This window comes from Halichoerus grypus, chromosome 13 (genome assembly GCF_964656455.1).
Source record: "Halichoerus grypus chromosome 13, mHalGry1.hap1.1, whole genome shotgun sequence".
Classification (NCBI taxonomy): domain Eukaryota; kingdom Metazoa; phylum Chordata; class Mammalia; order Carnivora; family Phocidae; genus Halichoerus; species Halichoerus grypus.
The window spans coordinates 24,761,572-24,778,578 of NC_135724.1; the positions used below are offsets into that span (position 1 = coordinate 24,761,572).

General features: G+C 38.9%; 1 protein-coding gene across 2 annotated transcripts in view; it reads left to right on the forward strand.

Annotated features, from left to right (window-relative positions):
- DYM (dymeclin) overlaps positions 1–17,007 on the forward strand; it is a 340,668-nt gene that overhangs the window by 255,518 nt on the left and 68,143 nt on the right. The gene's annotated exons all lie outside the window — the stretch shown is intronic.

The window sequence follows — 17,007 nt, forward strand, 5'->3', positions numbered from 1 at the left end:
AATGAGGTAGAGATTGTTCTGGAATTGCTGCTGTGCGCAGTCGGGTCCTTGCGGAAGTGAAGCGAATGGCGTCCACTACCAAAGGCTTTGTGTTGCAGCCGGGGCCCGTGACGGATGCGCACGTGGTGAGGCGGCACGCACAGCCCGTCCCACTTGTGCTGGTGCGTGTCTGACAGCATCTCTGACTTGGGACTGAAACTGCCTGTCTCCTACTTAGAAACAGCTGGCTGAGGAGGATTGTCACTAAATTGCCGCTGAATGGTTTATAAACTGTAGGAAAGCTACATCTTTATATTACTTCCTGGTACTGTCACTGTGCTTTTAAGAGAAATGCCACCAAGTGAGTTTGAGTTTTGTTACCACTGATACTAAGACTTGTGCTTGAAAGTTTTCTTGTTACACTGTTCTCATTACCCTAAAATGTCTTTTGCTTGCATTTCATACCTTCATGATAACAAAATCGTTTCCTTATTCCCAATTGATACAAATAGACTAAAGAAGTAGAACAGGAGATAAGAAAAGGGGGAATCACCTTCCTTCTTGCCAAGTAGATTTTGACTGAAGAGACTCCTTTTAATAGCCTTTTTCTCTGTTTCTATATGAGTATCAACTTTTTCTTTGCCTCTAAAAAAGGATTTCCTTTATGTTCATTAGGGTTTTTCCCATGCTATTTTGATTTTATCTTTTACATATTGATAGTTGTTTCCCCAAACTGTTTTCCAGGAAAAACTATCCAGAGAATAAAATTAGGCATCTTTCTTTTATAAAGAAGTCAGCACTATAGAGCAAAATGGAGGCTGCCCCAACTCACGGCTTCTTTGATTGCTAAGCCTGATCCTCAGGTGAGCCATTGTAAGTCAGATCCATGTCGGTGTCACAGGTTAAGTTCCATTCCCCGAAAATAGATTAAAGTGAGTGAACAATTTGTATTTTATGACCTTATATCACAGACAATAGTAAGATCAAAACTGAGTTTCTATATACTTTTGGGTACCTTTGAGGCTTTTTGAAAATGTAAGTCCAATGACAGACTAAAGACATCTTATTTTAGTAACTCTTCTTGTAGTAAGCATTCTTCATTAGTCTGAGGACCTTCAAACTGCTTTTAAAATTTGTTTCTGCCACAAGAAATAAATTGCAAATTTAATACAGAATTGCCTCCCAAAGTTTTTGAATGGTAATTGCTGGGCGATAGGCAGTTTCCATGGCAACTTTTTCAGTGATCTGTTGCTCTAATTGTAGCAGAAGACCGAGTCACCCTCATTGCTACTGACCTTGACTGAATTGTGAGCAATGGCAGTTTGGGCAAAATGTAGGCATTGATCCCAGTCCTCAGACAACCATAAATACAACTTCGGAACATTATGTGGAATATAGTTATAATGCAGTGGGTTTCAAATCAAACTGTCTTCAATCAGGGGTCACCTGTATTTCAGCATTAGACTTGAAATATTTTTGATCACAGCATTTCCTAAAGGAATTAGCCATTTAATATAACAGTAGCATTTAGGTTCTTAAAGATCTCAGATTCACAGTTAGCTCAGTACATTTCACTGCAACGCACTCAAGTGTTCTAGAACTCAAATTTCAACATCATGGAGGCACTTCTCTTTAAATAGACATGAAAGCGTAAGTCAGAAACAGTACAGTTGTTTGTCTTAATGCCCGATAGAGTTCGTATACCTCGGAAGCACATCTGTATCTAATAGGAAGCTTTCATTCATTATTACTATTGCTTTTACTAGTAAGAGCTACAGCTAGTAACTGCTACTGCGTGTTAGGCGTTGGGGTGGGTGTTTTATATTCACTGTCTTGTTGCCACTCGACTGTAACAGTTGTGCTGATAAAGAAGTCCAGGTTTAGAATCTTGCCCAAGGTCACGTGAGCAGTACATAGTAGAACCAGGGAATCCAAGGCCAGTCAGGTTGACCCCAAGCCTGGGCTGTTAACTATTATGGCAGTACTCCTCTTCTGGAGCTCTGGCCAAGTTTCCGTAGAACTGGGAAGTCTTTAAGATACAGAGTAATTGCTCCTGATTTGAGTCCATGAAAATGGTTTTTGGTGTCTAGATTGAGGTTCAGTATCCCTCAATTACATTCATAATATGATTTCCAAGTGAAAATACTAAGTTAGGTTTTTATGTGAAATTCCTTACGTATCTTGAGAGAAGTGTTTTTGAGAAATTTCTGCCTTGCAAAATTAGACAGGATTTATAACTCCCAAGGTGAAATAAAGGTCAAGGACTGCATCTAATTTTATATCCTCATTACCTGTTCTCAGTGCTTCGGTCAATGCTGCCGGTCACGATGTGGGCCCTCAGTTCCTATTTGTGAAATCATGGTCTTCTGTGGTTATTTGATATTTTGTTTGTCACAATTGAGAACCTGTTTTGTCAAATTTTCTTAAACTGTGGGGTGGGTTTGTTGTCTCCTATTGAGAAATAATTAAATTGAGACATTTGTTTTGTGTGTTAATTATTTTAGAGAGAACTTCCTTTTTGAAAATAAAAATGCCTCAAGCATAAGATATAATTTGGTTTTTAAATTAACAATTTAAAAAAATGTATCCTATATTATTATTTTCCTATTTTAATTTTGCTAATCATCTGAAAAATAAAATGGAGTGATATTTAATGCTATTTGAAACTTAGTCTCCTTGTAAACCTTATGCAAAAGCTTATTTGCTGCTGCTTTGCTAGAATTCTCGTAGACTTTCACCCAATGCCATTTGAAGACCATTGATGGGGGGTAGGGCTTGAAAGTTCATTGGGCTAATTGTTTTTTCCTCAACATCTTATTATGAAAATTTTCCAATAAAAAAAGTTGAGAAATTTTTACAATGAATACCCATATACCTACCACCTAGACTCTACAGTTAACATGTTATTGAACTTGCTTTATTACCTACCTCTTCACGTCTGCCCTTCTATCAGTCCATTCTAAGTTGTCTGACCTCCATCATTTGATTAACTACATGGTATTCCATTGTCCAGATGTACTACAATCACCTACTGTTGGACATTTGGGATTGTGGCAGGTGTAATGACCCTTGAGTAATAGTGGTAGAGTAATGACCTCTGAAAAGTGTCCAGGTCCTAATCCCAGAACCTGTGGATATGGTAAGTTACACAGCCAGAGGGACTTAGCAGATATAAGTAAGGTTATGGACCTTAAGATCAGGAGATTAGTTTGGCTTATTTAGGTGGACCCAATCAAAACACATGAGCCCTTAAAAGTAGAGAACTTTCTCCAGCTCAAGTAGAAGAGATATGCCCAAAGGGGAAGTCGGAGAGATTCAAAGCTGAGAGGGATTTGACACACCATTGCCGGTTTGAAGATGGAAGGGGCGATGTGATGCAGGCAGCCTGAAGCTGCTAACAGAGACTTCCAGCTGACAGCCAGCAAGAAAATAGGAAACTGAGCTCTGCAGCCAGAAGGAACTGAATTCTGCCAACAACCTGAATGAACTTGGAAATAAATTCTCCCCCAGAGCCTCCAGATAAGAGCCTCGCCCAGCTGACGCCTTGAATTTGGCCTCATGAGACCCAGGGCAGAGGAACCAGCCAAACCTTCCCGAATGTCTTCGGAACTGTGAGATAATAAGTTTGCATTGTTGTAAGCTGCTAAACTTGTGGTAGTTCGGTATGGCTGCGAAAGAAAACAAATTCGGGGTAATGAGAATTTTTCATTATTATACAGTAGACATCCACAAGGCTAAATCCTTGAGCACAGTCTTATTTCCTTAGGATAAATTTCTAATATTAGAATTGCAGGCACAGAAAAGTCTTTGCACTTTTAAAGACTTTTTTAGCATATACTGATACACTGAAACCTGGACAAGTTGTGTTAGATTACACTTCTGTCAGGACTCGGTTGAGAATCCCATTTCCTTTCTTCCTGACAACACTGGGAATTAGATTTGTTATTTGTGTCAATGTGAAATGTCAAAAAAAAAAAAAGGGATAGCATTATCATTTTCATGGGTATTTTTAAACTAGCAAAAGTGAACATATCTTAATGTTTTTACCTTTTGTAAATTATGTGTTTGTGTCCACTGTGCATTTTTCAAATGAAGGCCCTTTCTCTTACTTTAGCAAACAACTTTTTAATTTAACTTTTCTCAAATTCCTTTTAAAAATCCACCAGGACAACCGTAACTTTTTTCTCCTTTGAATATTTACTCTGATTACATCAATAGATTTCCTAGTATTGTACAATTCTAGAGTTCTTGAAACTACTTGGGTTATAGAATTTTTTAGCAGTGTTGACTTTGATGTGTATATATTTTGAGTATTTTAGTGACATTGGCTTTTGTTTTCATTTTTGAGCTAACTTTACCATGCTTTGAAATCAGTTATGCTACCCTCATTTAAGGAAAGCATGAAAAACTATCTTTTTTTTCCCTGATTTAAAAGCTTAAGTGTGGGGCGCCTGGCTGGCTTAGACAGTGGAGAGTGCGACTGTTGGTCTCGGGGTTGTGAGTCCAAGCCCCATGTTGGGTGTAGAGATTACTTAAAAATCTTTAGGGGTGCCTGCGTGGCTCAGTCAGTTAAGCATCCAGCTCTTGATTTCGGCTCAGGTCATGATCTCAGGGTCATGAGATCGAGCCCTGAGTTGGGCTCTGCGCTGGGCAAGATTCTCTTTCTTCCTCTCCCCATCCTCTGCTCACGCACTCACTCACTCTCTTAAAAAAAAAAAAAAAAAAAGGAAAAGAAAAACTTTAAAAAATAAAATAAATAAAAGCTTAAAGGGCATAGTAATTACATATTCCCTGAAAATATAAAGGTGTTACTCATAAAACTAGGTGAGCACAGGGCGCCTGGGTGGCTCAGTTGGTTAAGCGGCTGCCTTCAGCTCAGGTCATGATCCCAGGGTCCTGGGATCAAGCCCCGCATCAGGCTCCCTGCTCAGCGGAGAGCCTGCTTCTCCCTCTCCCTCTGCCTGCCTGCCGCTCCCCCTGCATGTGCTCTCTCTCTCACTATCTCTCTCTCTGTGTCAAATAAATAAATAAAATCTTAAAAAAAAAAAAACTAGATGAGCACAGCCCCCCTTTTCAACAGTTCATCTCTGACAAGTCGTTCACTTTTTTTGTGTTATTCTCTTCACATTTTTAATTTGCTTATAGGTCAAATCAAATAATTTGTATTTACCTAGACAAGTTTCCCTTTCATTCAGTTTGTCAATTTGATATGAAAAAAATTCAAATGTAATGCAGAAGGTATTTAATGAACCCCAGTATGCCAACTATCTAGATCCAACCATTAGATTTAGTCATATATCTTTCATCTGAACCTTCTTCTTTGCTGTGGTATTTCAGAGTAAATATTGGAATTTTAGTCTTCCATGTCTTGGTATGTATCTCTAAAAATAACGTCTTCTTTCATAATCACATATGATTATCACAGCTAACAAAAGTAGCAATATTTCCTAGGTGTGTTCTAATACACAACACAATCGGATCTCTCCAGCAGTCTCATAAGGCTGTCGGCAGTGCTAACATCAGAATCCTAAATAAAAATTCATATATTTGGCTGTTATGTCTATTAAGTCTCTTTTAATTTAGAGCGACCCCTCCGCACCCCATTTCTTCCCCTCATACCATTATTACGTTGCAGAAATGGCCATTTGTCCTGTAAAATCTTCCACATCCCAAGCATGTCTTCTGGCTTCCTCTGGTAGTGTTTAACTTCTTCTCTCCCTCATATTTACTGTAAAGGGAAGTTAGCTTTACAGGCTTGAGTAGATTCATATTCTTCTTTCTTGGCAAGATTACTTCATAGGGATAATGTTTGCTCTACATGTTAGGAGGTGTGGTTGTCTTACTTACTCTTAGTGAGGCTAAGATTGATCGGTGATTTCAGGTGGGGACAGCCTGATTTCTCCACTGTGAGGTTCCACTTCACCTTTTCATAGCATAGTTCTAACCATTGATGAGTGTTGCCCAAATAAGTCAATTAGTTAAGAATTGCAACATTTTTGTTTTCAACATTATTTTTCCTTCTACATTCATTAACTATAATTTTTCTAGAAGAACATTTCTTCACCAGACAGGGTAGTTGAAATACAGTTCATAAAGGAAAGTCAAAGGCTTAATTACTCCCTTTTAATCTCCAGTTTTTAGAGTTAGAAGCTAGTGGACCATTTACTTAATAATGTCATCCAATGAATTGGTGGGTTTGGGAAGTGAGAGTTTCCTCTTTCATTTTTTAAAGGATTATGTTATTAAACTCATGGAGTTTTATATATTGACTATGTTTGAACTCATTACATTCTTTAAAAAAACTTTTTTGTGAAATATTATACACATACAGAAAAATGTGCAAATCTTAAGTACATAGAAGGATTATCACAGAGTGTCCTTCTTTGGCTGCTTGTAAAATTACTCTGTCTTTGGTTTTCAGTAGTTTTACTGTTATGTACTTAGAGTGGTTTTTGTCAGATTTATCCTGCTTAGGGTTCGTAATGCTTCTTGAATTTGTCACCTATTGTATTTCTCAGCTAGTGTCAATCTCTAAAATATTGTTTCTGTTCCTTTCTCTTTATTCTGGATGTTTTCTTATCAACTGTTTTCTACTTTACTGATTTTCTCTGCAGTTATGTCTCATATGCTCTTTAAGCCATCCATTAAGTTCTTAATTAGTTATTGTATTTTTAACTTCTAGATTTTTTCATGTAGTTCTTTTTTGTAGCTTACAGTTCTCTGCCAAAATTCTCAGTCTTGTCCTCGAACTTGTTAAGCATAATTATTTTAAAGCATGTGTTTGATGTTTCCCTGTGGGCCTCTTTCTATTGTCTGTTGTTTCTCTTGTCTTTCAGTTATGTGGTCTTATCTTTTAATGTACCTGGTTATTTTTATTGAGTGCCAGACATTTTATATGAAGAATGATGGAGATAATTTGAGGCCCTGGATGATGTTATCTTTCTCCAGAGAGGATTTTTGCTTGTGGCAACTGCCTAGGCTAGGAATGATATTACACCCAGATTGACTTAATCCAGTTTGATTGAGATGCTTCAAACCTGGATGTGAGTCTCTCTTAGGGATGGTCTATTTCTTTTTCACCTGTACAACTCAGGTGTACCTCTTGGACTTCCACATAAAATCCTGAAGGAATTACCTGGGTCCCTCTTTTTTGACAGATCCTGAATTCCGATATTTGCCCTTTCCACCTCTAACTCCTGTGAGCCCATCAAACCTTTTGCTAAGATTCCCTACCTACTCAGTTTCTGAGGCCCTCAGCTATACTTTAGTAAACATCTTTAAGGGAAAAGTGGTTTAAATGCCAGGCTTACCTCTCTAGACTTTCCTGTCTTCCTAAATCTTGGATCTATAATTTTTTACTACCTTGATAGCTTTCTGAGGCCATTAAACAGTGTATGCATGTGCACATATGTATATATTAATGTCTAGCTTTTTTTTTTTAAGATTTATTTATTTGAGAGAGAGAATGAGCACAAGCAGGAAGAGGGGCTTAGGGAGAGGGAGAGAAATCCTCAAGCAGACTAACCACTGAGCACAGAGCCCAACGCAGGGCCCAATCCCAGGACCCTGAGATTATGACCCAAGCCGAAATCAAGAGTTGTCCGCTTGGCTGAATGAGCTACCCAGGTGTCCCACACATGTCTAGCTTTTATAACTGTTCTCAGGTAGGAGAGTTGGTCTAAAACATAATCCACCTGCCAGAAATCTCATTATATTTGAAGTTCAGCTCTTTGAAGTTTTATCTTTGGTCACTGGGTAACACATCATGTTGACTTCTGTGTCCCTTTAACACAATCCACTAGTCATTGCAAGCTTTCTTGATTTCTAGAGCAAGATGTCCCAGCTAATATTGTGTACATTCTGCCACAGACCTGGTGCCAGTCATCCTTTCGAGGAGACTTGGGTTGTTTTCTTTCTTTGTATGTTTGCTTGTTTTTTTGGTCATGAATGGTGTTTAGAGGATATAATCTGACAGCTGGTACTCTCATTGCTGTTTGGTTATTATTACTAGACCTTTTCAGTGGACTGTATTAGAAAATACATATTTTTAAAACAAAAATCATGTTTATGATTTTAAATTCATATTTGACATTACAAGTTTTTAGCTTTCCTTTTTTATTTGGTTTTATGTTTCTGTTTCCTCTCTTGATTCGTAAAAAACCTTAACCTATTTACTTGCATTAGGTAATCAGTAGCTTGAAAATACTGTCACCAATATGACTCCTAAAAATTAGACCATTAAGTATGAGATTTCATTTCTGTTTGTCCTTAGAATACGTTCTACTTAGTATTCTACTAAGATTATATTCATGTACAGTCAAAATAATACCGTATTTCAAAGACACAGAAATTAAGTACTTTTGTCTGTATCATTATGTCAGAATTCTGATAAGTCGTTCCAGTTTATTGTCAAGTTTTAGAGAATTCTTTTTAAGTCTCAATTTGGCTTTATTTTGGACTATGTAAAATGTTTATTTCCAAAGTTAAAACTGTGTAACAGGATATACACAGAAAGCTCTTGCTTCCATCCCTATTTCCTCTTCCTTATTTCCTCCCTTCCTCTGTAGGTAACTATTATTTTCTTTATTATTTTTATTTTTTAAAGATTTATTTGCCTATTTTTAGAGAGAGACGGGGGGGGGGGGTAGGGGCAGAGGGAAAGAATCTCTCAAGCAGACTCCCCGCTGAGGGAGGAGCCCAACTCAGGCCTTGATTCCACAACCCATAAGATCAAAACCTATGGGCCAAAACCAAGAGTCAGATGCTCAACCAGTTGAGCCACCCAGGCACCCTTTTATTATTTTTAGTTTATCCTTCCAGGATCTTTTGGCATACACACACACACACACACACACTCTCTCTCTCTCTCTCTCTCTCTCACACAGACTCTTCCCCAGGTCCTTTCTTACCCAAAAGATGACACAGTGTGTACTGTTTTTGCACCTTTCTGTATTCACAGTATCTCCCAGAGATCACTCCATATTAGTGTAGAGACCTCTCCATTGCTTTTCCTGCCTGCATGGTATTATGTGGAGATACCGTAGTTTACTGATGGACATTTTGTTTCCTTTCATTATTTACAAATGCTATCATGACTAACCTTGTGCATACAGTCTCATAATTGTGCAAGTTGCCTTCTAAACGTGGGATTCCTGAGTCAGAGTGCATATGCACATGTCATTTGTTATATATTGCCAAATGTTCTTCCAATGAGGTTGTATCACTTTGGGTTCCCACTAACATTTCATTAGAGTTTTTGTTTTCCTTCAACCTCACTAATATATTAGTGTTTTGAGTTTTTGCATTTTTATCACAGATTGTCAATTTTCTTAGAGAATTATACAGAGAATTTTCATTGAAATGTTTTCCATATCCATAGTTATATTCCTTTTCCCTTCCCTAATGTTTTATATATGTGTTTTTCCCTTTTTTCCTGATTAGCATGTTGTCTGCTTGTTGTTTTTAAAAGAGACAAATGTATTTATTTACCTATCTCTTATGGGTTTACTCTATTTTCTGATTTATTTATTTATTTAGGGTTTTTTTTGTTTTTTTGTCTTCTGTCCTGCTTTTTTTGAACTGATTTTGTTTGCTTTCTCAATATTCCTTGTGTACTTATGAATGACTCTGAAGCCGTGCGTTCTTCTGTTAAGAACAACTCTGGTTGCATCTCTGTCACTGATTAGCACCAAGCCATTGGCTGTTTATATTTTTCTTACTGATTTGTAGAATTTCTTCATGTGATTTTGCTCTTCCTGAATATGTTGTTAATATTTTTCTTAGTTGCTATTAGTCTCTTCCCCATTTATGAGGCTCCTTTTTTCACTTCAAAAGACTTAGAATTTTCATGTATTCAAAACTCTGTGTTTTTTACCTTTAGAGACTCTAGATTCTTTTCTAAAACGTTGAAAAACCTCCCTTCCTCTCTCACCCCATCCCTGGGTCAAAAGGATGAAAATATTTAACCTGTATTTTTTTCTAACCCCTAAAAGTTTATTTCTTAACCTTTTAATCTTCTAGAATTCTTTTTGTTGAAGGAATTAATTAGAGATCTAGCCTTTACATTTTTTCTATTTAATTATTACTCAGCCCAGTAGCAATGATTCACTGATTTGTCTCCTCTGGTATGAAATTCAATCTGTATAATTTACTGTATTCCCACACATCCTTGGATGCATTTCTGGGTTCTGTCTCTCACTGTTTTATCTTTCTATGAATGGTGCCATTTCTAATATATTACCTCATATAGCTTTGTACTACGTATTGTTCTGTTAGAAGATGTCAGCCTATTGTTCTTTTTCAAAATTTTGGATGGTAGTTCCAGAGTTCCCCCTGAGTTTCAGTTTCTGCTCTCCCTTTCCCGCTTCTTATGCCCTTTGCTCTGTGGGTAGCAAGTCATATGCCCAAATGTCTGCCTCTGTAGGTTTTCAAAATGCGCTCCCTGGACCTTTCCAGAATTGTTTCATCTTCTGTTCTCCAGTGCCACATTTTAGCTGGAAGTGGTTTTTTCTTCTCTTTTTGGGTGTTTCTGAAGTAGAAGGAGCCCCGAAGGTCCTCTTTGTGCTAAGGGAAGTCTGGCACTCATCTGACTTGACCTGTGAGACCTGTTTGATCTGGTTCCACCTCTTGTCACCCACCCACCCACCCACATTTGACATTCTAGCCAAACTGGATTTCCTCCCTGTAGCATGTTCCACTTCACTGTTAGGCTTTCTGTGCGTGCACTTCCTTCTGCCTTTTACCTCCCCACCAACTCAGACAGGTCTCTGCCTGTTAATAATAAGTAATCACAGTAACTACCATGTAATGAGCACTTTATATCTGCTAAGCAGGACAGCAGATTTTTAAAATATATTATTTAATCATATCCTATAAAATAGGTAATATTCTAATTTTTCAGATGAAAAAGCTGAGGCCCAAAGGACACATAGCTAGTAAATGCTAAAGCTGGGGCTCAAATGCAGGCCTGACTCCAGAGCTTGTGTTCCTACCCCCTCTGCTATACTTCTTCTCCCCTTTCTCCCCAAGGCCCCCAAGTGCTCCCATGGCGCCTGCACCCCCCAGGGTGAATCTCCTCTAAATGATAACCATGTGAAGGCATGGGCATGTGTGGATCACTGCTCTCTCTCCAGCACCTACCACATCATACACCCCGTGTTACTTAGGAACATATGATGTATTTTACGTGTCTTAGTTTTCTTTTAAATACTAGACATTATGTATAAGACAGTAGAGACTGGAGTGGGAAGTATGCCTAAAATGGGCACACCTCTGCTGATGAGGAGTTGGCTCATTCTGGTTAGGACTGGAGCTGGGTTTGGGTTTTGTCCTTAGAACACTACTAGCTTGACATTTCCTAATGGTTATTGCCTGTGCCTGAAGAGTGGGGCCTGGGTTCTGTTCAGTGTTGCTTTACCAACCTCTGCTTTCAGCAGTCCCTACAGTGGAGTCAGAGAAGGGGTATTTCTGTTGTCCTGGTCCAGCCTCTTTCTTGGGGAGTCCCTGTGTGTGCCTGGGTCTTAGAAGTGGCACTTTCTCAGCATCTCTGTCCCTCCTCATCTTAGCAGCTCTGTGTCTGTGGTTGGCCTTGAGTGAGAGGTTCCTGCCCCTTCCCCAGTGGTAGCATAGGATCCAGGTATAGGATTCTGCGCCCAATATGGTTTCCTGCCCTAACCCCCAGTGTTAGAGGGTTTTTGCTCAGTCCCTCCACCAGCAAGAACAGATCTCTGCCTGTGTCCTGGACGTGAGTTTCCTGCTTTGCCTTCAGAGGCAGATGGGTTATGTAACTACTTCTCCCCTAGAAGCAATGGAAGTTTCCTGGTGCTCTGGGCCAATAGAGTTTGCTGCCCCAGTAGCTTAAGGCTTTTGCTTTAGTATGAGAGGAGGCTCTGGGAAGCAGGGTCCGATAGAGGGCTTTTTCCCTCTTTCCCCTTCTCCACACCGTGTCTTTCTCGCAACGAGGGGAAGGCTGGTAGAAAAGAGCTTTCCAGTGAGTGCAAACCCCCCTGTATGTGGGGCTCCAGCTTTCCAGACTGACACATTAGACCACACTTAGCCTTTAAGAATTTATTGAAATCTTATCTGATTTCTTTCTGTCAACTTCCGTGGAGACCAGGTCTTCCTCCTGTGCTCTGCCAAAAGCAAGAGCATATCTGTGCTCCATCTCTCTTTAGAGGGGCTGGTCCCTTTAGAGAATTCATTTCACTTGATTGCCTTCCAAAATCATTCTCTGATGGTCTTCCTAGGAAGACTTATGATTTATTAAATTATCTGGCTTTTTCTCCCTGGTAGAGTAAGAGAGACAGTCTCTGCATATCCGAAGCAGAAGCCAGTCTGGGTCACTTAGAATGCTTCCCTGCATCACCCCGGAGAGCCCATTTATTTTACATTTGAAGGGCCTGAGGCTCAGACGGTGACTTGTCCAGTCTATGGCAAAACTGGGACTAGCACCCAATCTAGAGCTTCTCTCCACTGATGTGCAGCTACCTGTGTTTTTCCTTTTTTCCTTTTTTTTTTTTTTAAACTGGTCTGTAACTCTCCTGTACGTGATTCTTAGCACCACTGACTCTTCTTCCAGAGAAGGAATGAAAAAAGGGAACCCAGGTATAGAGATTATTTCCCTTTTGTGCATTAACAATATCAAAGATAATAAGCCTTGAAATTTAATGCATTCTAGAAGAACCAGTAGGTTCCTTGGTTTAGAGAATGATTATTTTCAAACTTCTCCTTTTACATTTTTACTCTCAAAGGTTGTTGAGTGTTTTTCCCTTCTAAACTAACAGTGACTCAGTTCAAAGTGCTAGGGTAATCTAAAATAAATTCTGGATTTTACGGAAGTTTGAGGTCATCCTAAAGCTTTTTCTACATTAATTACATGTTTGGTTACTCTAATAAAATTTGCGTTCTAAATTCAGCATTTTCGGGCGCCTGGGTGGCTCAGTTGGTTAAGCGACTGCCTTCGGCTCAGGTCATGATCCTGGAGTCCCTGGATCGAGTCCCGCATCGGGCTCCCTGCTCGGCAGGGAGTCTGCTTCTCCCTCTGACCCTCCCCCCTCTCATGTGCTCTCTCTCATTCTCTCTCTCTCAAATAAATAAATAAAATCTTTAAAAAATAAATAAATAAGTAAATAAATAAATTCAGCATTTTCTACAGTCTTTATGGAAGCTTGAGACTTAAAAATAACTTCTACTCAGGTGAAGTGACTTAGCAAAGGTCACACAGCTCATTATTGGCAGAGCTGAGACTGTAACGGGGGGCTCTTCTCTTTCTGATGGGGTGTGGGAGAGTGTCAAAGCCATTATAAAAAAAGATACATCTTCTAGAGAGTTATTTTACTCAGATTTTACTTTTCATAGGATGTGAAAGAGTAGTTCTTATTATAATAAAACACCAATATATTTTGAAGAAGAATGGAAATGAACACTAATTCTTAAGGCAAAACATTAAATTTAAAAAAAACGAAACAAAAAACTCGAGGCTCGGATATATGCTCATTGTCTACCAGTAGGAGGGCCTGGGGGGAAGTAGGAGAAGGCACTGCGCTGCACCCCACTTTGTGCCCAGTGTGGGTAGCCTACTAAGGTAATGTGATTGTTGGGAGCTGCAGCTGAGTTGGATTCCATCAGAACATTCCTTTTTTGTGAGTTCTATGGCTGTTTTCCAAGGATGGAAAAACATGGAAAGTTAGCCAGTGTCCCCAAGCAGCCACCATTCTCTTGCCTTCCTGCCACCAGTAAGCATGTTTTCAATAACATACCTCCCAGGCTTCTAGTTCAGGCTTGTGGGCCATGTTCAAACCCTGTCCAAGGAATGAAGAAAAAGACCACATCGTTTTTACATCCCCACACAAGAACGTTGGTGCCATAACTCTGCCTTCCCCCACCCCTTCCCCCTTCTCTCAGCCCCCACATTATTAAGGTTACACATTGTCTCCTCTGGTCACAGGATTTAGTCTTCAGCTGTGGTTTTGCATGTAATATAAAGCTAGTTCTTGCTATCAGAAACTTGATATTTGGGGACAAATCCAGTTCTGGCTAGAAATAACATGGTCACAAAGCTTTTTAGTATGTGTGCCAGTAAATTAACAACATAAAGATAACAAGAGTCTATCACCAAATGATTGGCTTTGAAGGCCATTTGCACATTAACTTTAAAAAGAGGCTTGCCTATGTGTTTCCTCCCCCTTCTTCCCTACTTTGGCAAAGTCCCATTAATTTTATTGAAGGTTTTATTTTCTGCTGAAAATGCAGGAAATTTAGACAACTCTCTTGGAATCCCCCCAAAACTAATACAAACAAGATACATATGCTTCTCTTAAGGAAACTAAAAATAAATGATTTGAAACTATTTAACTGTATAAATTCCCTCTTAAAAGGAAAAGGAAGTTTATATAATGAGGCAACTCTGAGTACTGTTGACAGGGTAAGATACTCCCGTGACTGCCAGCTTGTCTGTTAGACATGAAACCACAGCTTAGCACAGAACTTGCGTAGTGGTCATTACCAACGTGGACAAAGACCAGCAGCAGCTGAAAATGGGACCTTTTTTTAGGATACTTGTTTTAACATTTGAGATTTTCTGTCACAAAATAAGGATTTTTTTTTCTTTTTTTTTTTTTTTTGAAAAGAAAGTCTGATCTGGGATCCATTTCTGGAATGGAAGCTGTATGTACAAAAAAGAAAAAAAAAAAACATGAATGAAAAAGACGTGATATTCTCCACGTATTTTGCTGCTCTACCAGTGAGCCATCAGATTTTATCTCTGACAGCTCATTTTGACACAATACAGAGGAAACATGGTTGGTTTTTAAAACATGTCTTTTTGTAAAGCCTTGTATTATTCCATAAATGTAAGCTAGCTTTTCTATACATCTACTCTCAGGGACCAGTTTTGTAAATTAATGGAAGTGGGATCTGGGGCTTATATTTAACACTAAGAAATGTGATTTCTAAGTTCTTTGTAGTTACAGTAATTGAATTTTAATTTATCAGCTTTAGAAAGGCATTTATCGGGGCGCCTGGGTGGCTCAGTCGTTAAGCGTCTGCCTTCGGCTCAGGTCGTGATCCCAGGGTCCTGGGATCAAGCCCCACATAGGCCTCCCTGCTCTGTGGGAAGCCTGCTTCTCCCTCTCCCACTCCCCCTGCTTGTGTTCCCTCTCTCGCTGTGTCTCTCTCTGTCAAATAAATAAATAAAAATCTTAAAAAAAAAAAAAAAAGGCATTTATCTTTTTGTTCTTATCATAATTCTAAGATTAAAATGATTTTTTTTCTTTCAGATACATTGTTTTAAAAAACACTCACATGGTACTTATTGTGTGTTACACACTATTTTAAGGGCCTTACAAATGCTACCTCATTTAATCTTCATGGGGAAAAAAAATCAAATAGCAACCTTCTTTAAATACCATTTGAAACTCTGACACCCAAATGGTGATGTGATTAGATAACATTTAGGTCTGTTTAAATACTGATATTTAGACGATTTTGTAATTGTAAAGAAACTCTAATCAAATTCATGGTAATTTTTCATCTTTTTACAAGTAGTGATTATTACCCATTTAATAATGCTTTTTAGCGTAAAGGATTTCATTTGCCTATTGTCATTCATAGTATGTACCTGCACCAGAATCCGATTCAGTCATGGTAGCAACTTAAAGATTCAAATAACTTGCAAATTATAATTATTGGGATAGTTTTCCTTGCAAATTAAAATTGACCAAAATTTGATAATAGATAATTAGATCGGTTGGAACCTTCATGCTGTGAAGAAGTTCTTGCCGTCCAGAAGAGACCATGTGCAGAAGAATCAAACACCCTGGTCCCCCCACCCTAGCTGTGCCCCCCACCCTTTTCCTCACAAGGCAGCACCAACTTGCCAGCCATGCGAGCTATCATACTGGGAGATCCTCTCTCCCCCAGTTGAGCATCTCCATGTGAAGCCGTGCGGAGCAGAGACCTGCTGGCCCCATCAAGCCTGGCCCAGATTATTAGCAGGACAAATGGTTATTGCTGTTCTAAGCTGCTAAGCTTTGGAGTAGTTTGTTACACAGCAATAGGTAACTGATTTAAAAGTCACAAAACATGATGGTAGGAATAAATGGAAACGTACCAGCAATAACAAATGTAAGTGAATCAGACTCACTTAAAATTCTATCAGGTTAGAGCTACAAATTATAAAACCTAGCCATATAGTTGCTTTGAACTATATATGTTTTCAGTAACACAGAAAGTTTGAAAATCAAAGGCTTGAAGATTATAGATATACCTGGCAAATGCTAAAAAAAAAAAAATGAAGATGGTATAGCAATATCAGTAAAACATACACTTGAATAAACAACATGGATTAAGAGAAACAGTAGATCATGATAAAAAATATATTTTAAAAGATGGCAATTGTGAAACCTAGAGTTACTCTGAATATATGAATTACTTGGAGGAATTGATAAATCCTTTCTCATTTTCGGAAATTTTGACATAACCATTCAGAAGTGATGAATCTCTCAGACAGTGAGTGTTAAACGGAATAATTATACATTTGGGTGAGAATGAGGGCAACAGCCTTCCTACATTGTCAGCATACATGTGTTGTCATTGCTCTTTAGGCAACGATCTGGCAACATCTATTAACAATACAAATCCAGTATTTTCACCAATGCCTCTCCTGGAATCTATCCCAGAAAAATAGAAGGACAGATCTACCAACATGCTTATTGCATCCTTGCTCATAGAAACGAGGAAACAAATAAATTGGATGCCCATCAGTAGGAGAATACATTTTACATATGCCGTAAACCAATAATACATTGCTACTATTTTGCTTTTGAAATCAGTTTTCTTTCAGAATGATTAAAAATAAAAATGTCGGAGAAGCGGCTGCAGCACCGAGTGGAGGAGGCAGGAAGCCAAGCGCGAGCAGGGGCTGGGTGGGCACTGTGACCGGGATCACCACCATCGAGGCGGTGAAGCGCAGGATCCAAGTTCTGCGGCAGCAAGAGGAGGAGGAGGAGCCGCAAGGTGACGCAGAGGAGA